General features: G+C 36.6%; 1 protein-coding gene across 7 annotated transcripts in view; it reads left to right on the top strand.

The window, feature by feature from the left end:
- MRTFB (myocardin related transcription factor B) overlaps positions 1-12,918 on the top strand; it is a 205,678-nt gene that overhangs the window by 97,346 nt on the left and 95,414 nt on the right. The gene's annotated exons all lie outside the window — the stretch shown is intronic.

Genomic DNA, 12,918 nt, shown 5'->3' with positions numbered 1-12,918 from the left:
TCTCAAGTTGTATTCTACTTTATACTTTTCTCAGAAAATGTTGCCATGCTAGGAAGAATTACTTTACAACCAAGGACCTTCGTAGTCTAGAACACAGTGCTGTAGTCAATTTTGTGTGTTTTCATTCTAGCTCAGTACTTTCGAAGGTACTCAGCTAAATGAATGAAGAAATTTAAAAAATTTCTCTAGTGGAAGATGTCCAAATAATTTTTTTTTACCTTTTAAACAAATGTACTTTCACATTTGCCAGTAAAATTGAAAGCCTGAAAATAGATTATTATGGGAATTTATATCATTTTTAAAACTAAAATGAAAATCTCCCTTTACTAGTTCTATAAGTCAGTTGTATCTTTTCTGTGGAAAAATACAAATGGACATTTTCCCCTTCTAATTTCCTAAAGTAGGGTAGCAATCTTTTTTACATGATCTTTTTAACCCCTGGAGTTAGAACAATTTATTAACTTTATTTAAGAATCATTTACAAATAAGTTACAGGTATGCCCAAATATGTCAGTATGCATCTTTAAGAATAAATACATTCTTCTGTAAACCACAATATAGTTATCAGCCTCAAAAAGTTTAACATTGGCATAGTAATATTATTTAATACACAGCCCATATTCACATATCCCCACTTTCCCCAAAAAATGGCCTTTATTGCTTTTTCAAGTATCACTCATTGCATTTAGTTGTCATATGCCTTATTTAGCATTGCAGAGTTCCTCACCTTTAACAAATTTTTTTCATGACTTGGCATTTTTGAAGACTCTAGGCCAGTTATTTTGCAGAATGACCCCAATTTGAATTTGTCTGATCAGTCCTAGTGATCAGTTCATGCTAAATATTGTTGGTGATAACACTAAATAGGTGCTGCATCCTCATGGAATCACATCAGAAGATACATGACAGTTTTGTCTCATTATTGGTGAGATTAAGTTTGATCACTAGGTTAAGGTGGCATTACCCTGTTCCTACTATTTCTGTTATGTAAATGTACTGTTTCCATTTGTAATTAATAAGTAATGTGTGGGATAATAATACCTTGAGACTATGAGACTATTCTGTTTCCCAACCTCCTTTCATTTGTGTTTCAAATGATGATTATTTCCTAAATAAATCATTATAAAGGTACTTGCAAAAGTATGATGTTTTAATTCTGACATTAGTTCTCTATTTATTCACTAGCATTATTCTGAGGGGAAAAAAAGCTTTCTTTTCAAAGGGAAGTATCACTATGGGCTTACAGATATGTTATTTTTTTTTAATTGGAAAGAGTCTATCCATTATGGTCAGCATTTTTGATGCATAAATTGTCCCAAATTTGGCCACTGTGACCCCTTTCATGGTGGCTTTTGTGTCCTTTTGGCCCATCCCCCTTAATTTTTTAGTACTCTCCTACCTTCTGGCACAAGATATTTCAGAATTCATCTTATGCTTTCGTTGGCTCCGTCTTGGAATTAGCCCTTGCTCTAAGAATTTCTGGTTCCTTTTAGTGAGGAATAATATTTAGAAACCAAGATCTGAGAAATAGACATGTTTTTTGTTAGTTGGGTGTCATTGCTTCTATTCTGTTTTAGTAGGTAATGCCAGGACTGTGTTTTGTTTGTTTTGTTTTGTTTTGTTTTGTTTTGTTTTGTTTTTTAATCATGAGTTCAGGCCATGGTTTTAGTAGGCAATGCTAGGATTTTTTTTTTTTTTTTTTTTTAATCGTGAGTTCAGGCCAAGAATAGCCATGCCATCATGAAGTAGGTGAACAAAACCAGAGGACTTACATTTCCAGATACGAAGACCTGTTATAACGTATAGTACTTTAGACAGACAGTCTGACCAATGGAGCAGAATGGAGAGTGAGAAATAGACAATATTCAGTCACCTGGTTCATTACAAAAGTAACACATTTGTGCAATGGGGAAAGGATGGTCTTTAAATAAATGGTTCTAGATTAGTTGAATGTCCTGTGGAAAGAAATTCATCTGGATTGAACTGATACACAAAAAATTCCAACTATAAAAGATAAGATAGTAAAGTTTTCACTACACAATCTTGAAGTGGGCAAAAAATTTAAAATAGGACACAAATAGCACTACCCATAAAAGAAGAAACCTGATAGATTGCATTATATTTACGTTAACCACTCTTGTGTACCAAAAGACATCACTGAGAGAGAAAATCAACCCACCCAGTAAGAAGGGGTAAATCTCAATACGTATATTGAACAGAAGACTCTTCTTTAGAATAGAGAAGGACTTCTACAAGCCAGTGTCATCAGCGGACAAGAGCTTTGACAGATATAGATACTTCACAAAAGAGGATATCCAAATGATGCACATATATATGGGTAAAAATGTGTATTCATTAGTACCTCAAAAATGACTAAAATATGAAAAAGAAAATACCAGATTTGTCAAGGATTTAGAGCAATTGGTGGGTACATAAACTGGTATAACCATTTTAGAAACATGGTAAGTATAATTCTACCCTGGGTGTCAGATTTACACTGCTAGATTTAGTCAACAGAAATGCATATATATGTTCATCAAAAGATGATGTTTTGGTCAGGCGTGGTGGCTCATGCCTCTAATCCCAGTGCTTTGAGAGGCCAAGGCGGGAGGATCACCTAAGCCCAGAAGTTCAAGACCAGCCTGAGCAACATAGGGGGACCCCCATCTCTACAAAAAAATATATATATATATATTTTATTTAGATAATTTTTTAATAGCCAGGCATGGTGACACATGCCTGTGGTCCCAGCCATTCAGGAGGCTGATGCTGGAGAATCACTTGAGCCTGTGATGTCGAGGCTGTAGTGAGCCGTGATCACATCACTGTTCTCCAGTCTGGGCAACAGAGCAAGATCTTGTTTCCCCCTCTTTCCCCAAAAAAATGATTTTTTTTTAAATTATATGACATTACCGTGTTTTGTAGGTACTGTCAGCAATTCTATATAGTTCATTCTAGGTTGTTCATAGCAGCACTATTTGTTGTAGAGAAAGACTGTAAACTACCCAAATGCTCATCTGCAGTAGCATGGTTAAATGAATTGTAATACTTCACACGGTGGAGTATAGCATTGAGAACGAATACACTACAACTACTTGCAAGAATATGCATGAATCTTATGAAAATAAGATTGGACAAAGGCAGCTAATCACAAGAGTATATACCATATGATTCCATTTTCACAAAGTACAAAAACAGGCTGAACTACTACTCTGTGGTGTTAGAAATCAGGATAGTGGTTACACTTGTCAGGAGGAAGTGACTAGAAGGGAAGCACAAGGCGGGAGCTCTTAGGATGCGCGAAATGTTTGATTTCCTGATGCCAGTTGTGTGAATGTGATCACTTTTACAAATTCAGTGAATCGTATACTTATGATGCATACCTTTCTGCATGTGTATTGTAACAAATAAAAATCCTAAATCTAATTTCAATCTAACACCATGGGTTTTTTTCTTCTGCTTCCCCCAGTTCTTGTTTGTCTATCTTTTGTCCTATAATGAAAAACCTTGATCCCCAAAAACATCAACATATTTATTCATTTGCTCAATTCTACAGTATATAAAATCATTTCAGAATTACAACACCAACAGTGTTACTACTACTAACAAATCTATTAAGGTCAAGATTTATTTGCAGTTCTTTTTGTTCTTAGACTGTATCTCATTGAGGGTATACAATCAAGACTGCATTCAAAAGCTACTTTCTTTCATTTCATACTAGTTTTTTACAGTTTGATATCTTTTGGATAGATTTTCTTGAAACCCAATTGGAAATAAGTCAGGTATGACCATTTAAAGAGACTAAAGAAGTGATTCAGCTTCTCATGTAAGGAAAATATTTTAGTTTGTGGGGAGATCAAGTCATTGCAGCCTAGACTGTTATTATCTTCAACATATTTTCTAATATTATAGCATTATCCTATCAATTTATATTACATATAAGCCACAGCTGTGTTTAGTGTTCAGTAATATTGCTTACTGGAAGATCAAGGCCACATGAAAGCCATTTTTCCAAATAGTTCACATGTATCTATATTGCACTTAACAAACTTTTGGCCGGGCGCAGTGGCTCACGCCTGTAATCCCAGCACTTTGGGAGGCTGAGGCAGGTGGATCATCTGAGGTCAGGAGTTCAAAACCAGCCTGGCCAACACGGTGAAACCCCATCTCTACTAAAAATACAAAAAAATTAGCCAGGTGTGGTGGCGAGCACCTGTAATCCCAGCTACTTGGGAGGCTGAGGCAGGAGAATTGCTTGAACCCAAGAGGTGGAGGTTGCAGTGAGCTGAGATCATGCCATTGCAGTCCAGCTTGGGCAACAAGAGCAAAACTCCGTCTCAAAAAAAAAAAAAAAACTTTTTTATTTATTTTATCTTATTTGTGTTCACTAGAAAACATAGAGGCTAGAGGGAATGTAAAGAATACTTTTTTTGATACATAATACTTGTACATATTTATGGGAGTGGTGTCATATTTGGTTACATGTAGAGAATGTGCAGTTACCAAGTCTGGGTATTTAGGATCTATGTGTTAGGAACATTTCACATCCTCTCTTCTATTTTGAAATATGTAATACATTGTTTAAGTCACCCTATTCTGCTGTTGAACTTTAGAACTTAATTCCTTCTATCTACCTGTATGTTTATACCATTAACCAATCTCTCTCCATCCCCAGCAGGCGCCCCACACCCCCACACCCTTCTCAGCCTCTGAACTATCATTCTGTTACTCTCTCTCTCTCTCTCCTTAAGATCAACTTTTTTACCTTCCACATATGAGTGAGAATGTGCAGTATTTGTCTTTCTGTGCCTGGTTTATTTCACTTAACATATAATGACCTCTAGTTCCATGTATATTGCTGCAAATAAAAGATTTTATTCTTTTTTAATGGTTGAATAATATTTCATTGTGGGGGGTGGGTGGGTGTGTACACACACTACATTTTCTTTATCAGTTCATCTGATGGACACTTAATTTGGATCCATATCTTTGCTATTGTGATTAGTGCTGCCATAAATATGGGAGTGCAGGTATCCCCTTGATAGACTAGTTTCCTTTCCTTTGGTACCTAATTTTATTAGTGGCTTCACATGTGCCAGGCACTGCACTTGGTGCTTTTTGCATTGTCCCATTTAATCCTCCCAGCAATTGCCAGAAGGATAAGAATTATCTTTTATGTTTTACAAATAAGGAACTAATAGGAACTGAAGCTTTGAGAGATTTGGAAACCCAAAGTCACGTGGCTGGAAGTGGCAGACTGGGATCTGTCTGAACCCACATCTTTATGACACCAAAGCTGATGCTCAATTATGAGCATTTTTGCTTTCTTAAAGTAAAATAATTATCGAGGGTTAGGGTTGACTCCATGTAGAAGAAGGGAAAAAAAGCTGAAGACAAAATTAAAAAAAAAAAAAAAAACTACCTGGTATTTCTAATCGCATCATCCTTTCTTTTCAGGTTTCACATTTAAGATTTTAGCACTTTTTTCCAGGCCAAAAAGGGTCAGATGGTTGCTGCTATCTTGGCTCCTAGAAACATAGTTTCTGGGATGAATCTTTTGTCCCAATGCTTAGTTTCCTATCAGATGGGGTTGTATCTAGTATTAGTAGGTTGTAAGTTTAGAGAATTCAGTTGCTTGATATATTGCCGCAAAGTTTAGTCCTCACAGCCAATTGAGGATAGAGCATGTGGTGCATAGAAGGATGATCTGAGATGTGATTTCTGATCTGTTCCTTTTTCATCTTTGCTGCCGTGGAGAATTGGAATAGGCTGCTAATTGATCTGTTCCTTTCTAGTCTGATGCTCCTCTACACCCTAAAGATGGCTGAGTGATCTTTCTGATGCATGTATTTAGGCGTGCCACTCTTGTCTGTAGTTCTTCAGTGACACCAATTTGCCTTTAGGATAAAGACCAAACACCCTACAGACTGTGTGTCCTGTGATGTCCTAGACTTTGCCTAGCCATGCGGCCGCCTTTGCCTTTTGCACCCTGTGCTCCAGCCCTGCTGCACTACTCGCTCTTTGCCATACATTATTCTGTATGGCATTGGGACTTGGTATTTTTGTACATGTTGTTCTCTTTGCCTTCTTGTACATGTTCTCACTGTCCTCCTCTTTCCCCATCTCATCCCTATAACCTCGTTCATGTGACACCATCTTCCAGCACTCCTGCTTTCTCCCAGTTCATCCAACTAGATGATTCAGAGAAAATAGTTCTTAGCTTGTCGTTCTGAGCCATAAAATGGTTAACAGCCTTTGCCTTCGGTGTTAAACCTGAATTTGTGGTTACTGTTATATGTATCTTTTCAGTTCTGGTATACTTTGTTCTGTAAAATATTTAGCATTCCCTGTTTTTCAGATACTGTTTTGTAATTTAACCCTCTTTGGATGTTTTACTTGAAATGACAATAGGTATAGCATTTGTGCAATGAGAGCCATATGTTTCTATTTCTCCTTCCCCATAGTTGAAAGTAAGAAGTAGGACATAATTTTTTGAAAGAAGAAATTATAATACTTGCTTTCTATGCAAAATAGAGCAGCCACTTCCAAATGTGCATGTTAATCTTACTGTTTAGAAATTAAGAAGAATGGGATAACGTATTACTTTCTAATTACAGAAATTAAAGGATACCTTGTGTGTGGAGGAGGAAATTTTTTGGGTTTTGTGTAGGTTTTCTTTTTTTTTTTTTCTTTCCAACATCTTATTTTGAAACAATTCAACCATAGAGAGAAGCTGAAAGAATTGTACAATACATATCCATATAATAAACACCTAGATTCTATAATTAACATTTTTCTATACTTGATTTATTACATATGTACTCTTTTATCCACTTATCAGTCCATCAAAATTTTTCATGCATTTCAAAAAAGAACGTCAACATCAGTACACTTTACCTCTAAACAATTCAGAGTGAACATCCTTATGTAAAGTACAAAAGTGGTTTACATTTTTGTTGTTTGTTTAAGTTCCAGGATACATATGCAGGATGTGTCAGTTTGTTACATAGGTAAATGTGCGCCATGGTGGTTTGCTGAACCTGTCAACCCATCACCTAGGTATTCAGCCCAGCATGCATTAACTATTCTTCCTGATGCTCTCTGGCCCCCCATACTCGCCCCTGACAGGCCCCAGTGTGTGTTGTTCTCATCCCTGTGTCCATGTGTTGTCATTGTTCAGCTCCCACTTACAAGTGAAAACATGTGATGTTTGGTTTTCTGTTCCTGCGTTAGTTTGCTGAGGATCACAGCTTCCAGCTGCATCCATGTCCCTGCAAAGGACATGATCTTGTTCCTTTTTATGGCTGCATAGTATTCTGTGGTGTGTATGTACCACATTTTCTTTATCCAGTCTATCATTGAAGGGCATTTAGGTTGATTCCAAGTCTTTGCTATTGTGAATAGTGCTGCCATTATACATGTGCATGTATCTTGATAATAGAATGATTTATGTTCCTTTGGGTATATACCCAAAATGGGATTGCTGGGTCAAATGGTATTTCTGGTTCTAGGTCTGTGAGAAATTGCCACACTGTCTTCCACAATGGTTGAACTAATTTACATTCCCACCAACAGTGTAAAAGTATTCCTATTTCTCCCCAGCCTCACCAGCATCTGTTGTTTCTTGACTCTTTAATAATTATTCTGACTGGCGTGAGATGGTTTCTTGTTGTGGTTTTGATTTGCATTTCTCTAATGATCAGTGATGTTGAGCTTTTTTCCAGATGTTTGTTGTTCGCACAAAGGTCTTCTTTTGAGAAATGTCTGTTCATATCCTGTCCTTTGCCTGCTTTTTAATCTTTTTTTTTTTCTTGTAAATTTGTTTAAGTTTCCTGTAGACTCTCGACATTAGACCTTTTTCAGATGGATAAATGGCAAAAATTTTCTCCCACTCTGTAGGTTGTCTATTCGCTCTGATGACAGTTTATTTTGCTCTTTAATTAGATCCCATTTGTTAATTTTTGCTTTTGTTGCAATTGCTTTTGATGTTTTCATCATGAAATCTTTGCCTGTGCCTGTGTCCTGAATGGTATTGCCTAGATTTTCTTATAGGGGTTTTATAGTTTGCATTTAAGTCTTTAATCTATCTTGAGTTAATTTTTGTATAAGGAAGAAGGGGCCTAGTTTTAGTTTTCTGCATATGGCTAGCCAGTTCTCCTAACCCCATTTATGAAATAGAGAATTCTTTCCTCATTGCTTGTTTTGTATCGGGTTTGTCAAAGATCAGATGGTTGTAGATGTGTGGTGTCACTTCTGAGTTCTCTATTCTGTTCCATTGGTCAGTGGTTTACATTTTTAAAGATAAAATGTTTGTGTGTGTGTGTGTGTGTGTGTATGCTTATCTATATATAACAAAATACACAAATCTAAGGCACACTATTGGGTGAGTTTTGATATATGCATATGCCTAAGTGCCTGAAACGTTTACCAAGATATAGAGCATTGCCATCACCCCAGAAAGTTTTTTTCTGCTCTTTCCCAATCAGTTTCTACCCTAGCACCTCTGAGACAGCTACTGTTGTGGTTTGGTAGGTTTATCTTTTTTTTTTTTTTACAGTTTCAAGTTTCATCTGAATAGAATCATGCAATGCATGCTCCTGTATAAGGCTTCTTGCATTCAGCATGTTTTTGAGATTCATTAATGTTGTATGTATCAGTCCTTCTTTGTTGTTGCTTAGTGGTATTCCAGTGTATGAGTAGATCACAGTTTGTTTATTCATTTTCCTTTTAGTGGACACCTGGACACTTTCCAGTCTGAGGCTAGTATGAATAAAGCTGCTATGAATAGTCTTGTACAGGTATTTATTTATTTGGGTATATGTGGGAGAGGAGTTGCTGGGTGAATATTTAGTTTTCTGAATCTGCATGCCCAAAAGTGGCTGCATCATTTTATACTCCCATAAATGTATGAGAGTTCCAGTTGTGCCACATTCTTACCAATATTTGGCAAAGTTAGTCTTCTCCATTTTAACCATTCCTATGGGTGTGTATTGATATCTCACTGAAGTTTTGATTTGCACTTTCATGATATCTAATGATATTGAGTACTTTTTAATGTGCTTATTAGTATTCATGTGAAAGATTTTTTCCAAATCTTTTGCTCATATTTTCCAACTTTATATTATAGTAATTTTTAAACATACAGGAAGTTAAAGAAATGTTACAGTGAGCTCTCATGTACACCCCACTTGGATTCTGCCATTAATATTTTAACATGCTTTGTTTTATCTCATGTGTACTCACCTATACCCCTCCGACCATCAGTCATTTTTTGATATATTTCAGATATCTTACACATCTCTGTAAAGACTCCAGCAAGTGTATCATCTTCAGTGTTTGCTTAAAATGTCCTTATTTGAGTAAGAACAAATTATCCATGCTTCTCCTTCTTATGTTCTTTCCCCCAAATCCATTCTCTGCTTTTCCTACCTGTTTGTACTCTGAGATTATTGTCAGTCCCATTCAGGTCCGATTCTGAATATTTCATAAAACATAGTAGCACGAAAACACCTTTTTTTAACTTTGCCCATTTTTTTAACTTGGTTTTTGTCTTTTAATTATGAAATTTTGGAGTTTTTTATATACCCTTGATTCTAATCGTTTGTCAAATATGTGTTTTACAAATATATTCTCCTGATCTGTGGCTTCCATATTCATTTTCTTGAATTATCTTTTTATGAGCAAGAACTTTAGTTTTAAATAAGTCTAATTTATCATTTTTTAAATCAGTTTTTAGAATTATAATACCTTAAAATTTGTTTAAATAAATTACACACAGGCAGTTACTATGAAGAGACAGTTTGGGTTACCAGTTAAAGAAATTGTAAGCCATGCGTGGTGGTGCATGCCTGTAATTCCAGCTACTTGAAGCTTGCATGAGTCAAGGGGTTTGCGACCAGCCTGGGAAATACAGTGAGACTCCATCTCAATAAAAATAAATGAATAAAATTTCTTAATTAAAAAAAGAAATCTTAACATACAAAATGTCTTTTTAGGGGTTGGCCTTTTTCCATCATAGATATAACACATGTTCATTATAGACCATTTATAAAATTCAGAACGATAAAAGGCAAGGAATTTCAATAAACTATAAGCCCTACCACTCAGATAACCACTGTAACATTTTCAAGTATTTTGTCATGATTTTTTCTTTTAATTGGAGACCGTACTGATCATGTTTTTATGGCTTCCTTTTCTCCTGTCACCCTTACAGCGAACATTCTTCCATGTTATTAAATATTCCTCTCAGCTGGGCATGGTGGCTTACACCTATCCCAGCACTTTGGAAAGCTGAGGTAGGAGGATCATTTAAGGCCAGGAACTCGAGACCAGCCTGCACAACATACCAAGACTCCTCTACAAAAAATTTTAAAAGTAGTTGGGCGTGGTGATGCACGCCTGTAGTCCCAGCTACTCACAAGGCGCGAGAGAGGTTCCCTTGAAACCACAGCCTAGGTGACACAGCCAGACCCTGTCTTTCCCTGTCTGTTAAAAAACAAAAACTTTTGAAATAAAATAACTTGTTACTTCTTTGGCTCATTGTAAGCACTCAATAATTATTTTTTGATTTTGAAGCCTAATTTCAATGACTCTACAATATCATTATAAATGTGCCGTAACTTAAATCACTCCCTGATTAACGTTTAGATCATGCCTAGAATTTACTGCTATGGTTAATGCTGGTGTGAATACCATTGCATATAAACCATTATACATACATATCAGAGTATGTATCGTATGTATATATTCCAGAATATTCATTTAGAATAGTCATAGGTATTATAGGGTCAAAGAGTTTAGACCTGTTTCTGGATTCTTGAATACATTTCCATTTCTATTCTAGAAATATATTATTTATACTTTTATTGACAGTGTTTGGAAGTATTTTACAGTATTCTGGTCTCCTTGAAAAAATGTGTTATTAAATATGGGTAATTGCTAAGTGGTAATAATTCTGTCATTCCTTATGTTTATTAACAGATGACATTCTACTATTTTAAAAAGTTTTCATTCTTCCTCTCTTTATTAACTTATATGATTATAGAATCATGGAGTCTGTGGGTTATAATCTGTTACTGTTATTTATTTTGATGCTCAAAGTGTCTCAGATTTGGCCACCTCCTTCAAGCTAGCCTCTATGTCCTTTTGACAGGCCCCGACGTCATTCTCTGAGCATTTATTTGCATTCTGGCACAACAAAATATTCCAGGCTCAACTGGAGCTTTTCTTGCCCCAGCCCTGGAGCCAGCCATTTCTCGAAGAAAGTGTGGTACCTTTTAGTAGAGTATTTATAAACTAAGATCTGGGAACTAGGTGTGTTCATTGTTTCTAGATCCTCTTAGTGAACAGAAATAGAAAATACACATACTAGGGCCGGGCGCGGTGGCTCAAGCCTGTAATCCCAGCACTTTGGGAGGCCGAGACGGGCGGATCACGAGGTCAGGAGATCGAGACCATCCTGGCTAACACGGTGAAACCCCATCTCTACTAAAAAAAAAAAACAAAAAAAAACAAAAAAAAAACTAGCCGGGCGAAGTGGCGGGCGCCTGTGGTCCCAGCTACTCGGGAGGCTGAGGCAGGAGAATGGCGTAAACCCGGGAGGCGGAGCTTGCAGTGAGCTGAGATCCGGCCACTGCACTCCAACCTGGGCGACAGAGCCAGACTCAGTCTCAAAAAAAAAAAAAAAAAAAAAGAAAAGAAAATACACATACTCTGGGCATGGTGGCTTACGCCTGTAATCTCAGCACTTTGGGAGGCCCAGGCAGCCAGGTGTGGTGGCGGGCAGCTATAATCCCAGCTACTCGGGATGCTGAGGCAGAAGAATCTCTTGAACGTGGGAGACGGAGGTTGCAGTGAGCCGAGATTGCGCCACTGCACTCCAGCCTGGGTGACAGAGTGAGACTCCCATCTCAAAAAAAAAAAAAAAGAAAAGAAAAGAAAATACATATACACACATCTCTGTTTCTGGAACTATCACTGTATATATTAAAAGCCAGATACCCCTTAGTGATAACTCCATTTTCATTCCCACATCACTGGGTTCCTTTAGCCTTTCCCCTTTATGTATTTGTAACTCCACTCTCTGACAGTGAGAACCTAGAACCTGGCTCCCATTATCCACAATATATTTTATGTGTTTAATTCTAGAATATACATGAAGTAGTTTTAGAATTGCTAACCTATTCCACTGTGAAAATAAATGTGTTACATTTAAACATGTGAACTTTATGGTTTCTAAATTATATCTCAGCAAACCTGTTTTTAAAATACCTACTAACTGGAGTTCAATATTTGTTCATATCTTTTTGGTTTTAGCCTACAGGTATATAGTCAAAATCTGTATTCAAAAGTTGTTAAGGTTGATTCTGTCCTTTCTTCAGCATGTTCGTGTTACTTGAAATGCAGTTGCATTCATTTATTTTATGTTCAAATTTGGGTTGTCTTCTATCCTAGCTAATTTTATTCATTTCTGAGCACCTGAAATATTAGTAAGGTTCTGAAAGTCAAAAATATACAAAAAGATGTCCTCAGAGAAGTGTCACTCCTCACCTTTCTCTCCTATCCCGTTCCCATCCCTTCATCCTTTCTACACTGTGTCTCCACCCAGTGAAGGTAATAAATCTCATTGATTTCTAATTTGTCCTTCCTTCCCCACCACTTCCCCCCAACAAACAAGCAGCTATATTTTATTTCCTCTCTCTCATACAAGAAGTAACATATTGACCCTATTTTGCAGTTTGCTTTTTTCACTCACTGTATTGTGAAAAACACTTCATACCAGTTTGTAAAGATCTTCCTTATTTTTAACAGCTATATAGTATTCCATTGTATGGTTGTACCATAGTTTTATTCAGCCAGTCTCCTATGTGTGAACATTTTAGTTGTTTCTAAGATTTTGCTGTTACAAACTGCTGCAGT

The sequence above is a fragment of the Macaca thibetana genome, chromosome 20 (genome assembly GCF_024542745.1).
Source record: "Macaca thibetana thibetana isolate TM-01 chromosome 20, ASM2454274v1, whole genome shotgun sequence".
Lineage (NCBI taxonomy): Eukaryota > Metazoa > Chordata > Mammalia > Primates > Cercopithecidae > Macaca > Macaca thibetana.
The sequence above is the reverse complement of the archived record's forward strand: the minus strand, read 5'-3'. Positions and strand labels throughout refer to the sequence as shown.